Raw genomic sequence first — 1,734 nt, 5'->3', positions numbered from 1 at the left:
TCTTTCTTTCTTTCTTTCTTTCTTTCTTTCTTTCTTTCTTTCTTTCTTTCTTTCTTTCTTTCTTTCTTTCTTTCTTTCTTTCTTTCTTTCTTTCTTTCTTTCTTTCTTTCTTTCTTTCTTTCTTTCTTTCTTTCTTTCTTTCTTTCTTTCTTTCTTTCTTTCTTTCTTTCTTTCTTTCTTTCTTTCTTTCTTTCTTTCTTTCTTTCTTTCTTTCTTTCTTTCTTTCTTTCTTTCTTTCTTTCTTTCTTTCTTTCTTTCTTTCTTTCTTTCTTTCTTTCTTTCTTTCTTTCTTTCTTTCTTTCTTTCTTTCTTTCTTTCTTTCTTTCTTTCTTTCTTTCTTTCTTTCTTTCTTTCTTTCTTTCTTTCTTTCTTTCTTTCTTTCTTTCAAAAGTGATTACTGACCATCCTCTCTTCTAGACTGACTAAATATTGGACATAAAGTTAAAGACAAAACGAGTTTATACTTCCTTGTAGAATAGAAGATAAATAAATCAATAACATATTAAACACATTCAAGAAAATGTGGAGGACCTTCAAATTAGAGGAAGAATAAGATGTGGAGATCACCTTCCTCCCCATGAATACATGAAAAATACATCTACTTGTGGAACAACTCCTACAGAACACCTACTGAATGCTGGCAGAAGACCTCAGACTTCCCAAAAGGAAAGAAACTCCCCACGTACCTGGGTAGGGCAAAAGAAAAAAGAATAAATAGAGACAAAAGAATAAGGATGGACCTGAACCTTTGGGAGGGAGCTGTGAAGGAGGAAAAGTTTCCATGCACTAGGAAGCGCCTTCACTGGCAGGGACAGGAGGTGGCGGGGGTGAAGCTTTGGAACCACAGAGAAGAGTGCAGCAACAGGGATGAAGAGGGCAAAGCAGAGAGATTCATGCAGAGGATCGGTGCCAGATAGTACTCACCACCCTGAGAGCCTTGTCTGATCACCTGCCAGGGCGGGTGGGGGCTGGGAGCTGAGGCTCAGGCTTCGAAGGTCATTTCCCAGGGAGACGACTGGGGTTGGCTGCGTGAATACAGCCTGAAGGGGTCTAGTGCCCCACAGTTAGCCAGGAGGGAGTCCAGGAAAAAGTCTGGAACTGCCTAAGAGTCAAGAGAGCATTGTTACAGGGTGCGCAAGGAGAGAAGATGCAGAACACTGCCTAAACGAGTTTCAGAGATGGGTGTGAGCCGCAGCTATCAGTGCAAACACCAGAGACAGGAATGAAACGCTAAGGCTGCTGTTATAGCCACCAAGAAGCCTGTGTGTGAGCACAGGTCACTATCCATACCTCCCCTCCCGGGAGCCTGTGCAGGCTGCCACTGCCGGGGTGCCATGATCAAGGGACAACTTCCTCGGGGGAACACACGACACTTCACAGGCTGTTGTAATATCAAGCTGGCCTCTGCTACCACAGTCTCGACCCCATGTTGTAACCCTCCATCCCCCGGGATGAGTGAGCCAGCCTCTCACTTTAATCCCTAACCAGATGCTCCTTTAACCCCCTCCTGTCTGGGAGAAGAACAGATGCCAGAGGGCTACCTAATGCAGAGGCAGGGCCAAATCCAAAGCTGAACCGCAAGAGCTGTGTGAACAAAGAAGAGAATGGGAAATTTCCCCATGAGGTCTCAGGAGCAGTGGAAAAAATCTCCACAATCAACTTGATGTACCCTCCATCTGTGGAATACCTGAATACATAACAAATCATCCCAAAATTGCAGCAGTGAACTTCGGG

Source organism: Physeter macrocephalus, chromosome 10 (genome assembly GCF_002837175.3).
Source record: "Physeter macrocephalus isolate SW-GA chromosome 10, ASM283717v5, whole genome shotgun sequence".
Taxonomy (NCBI): domain Eukaryota; kingdom Metazoa; phylum Chordata; class Mammalia; order Artiodactyla; family Physeteridae; genus Physeter; species Physeter macrocephalus.
Note: the sequence above shows the minus strand (reverse complement) of the source record.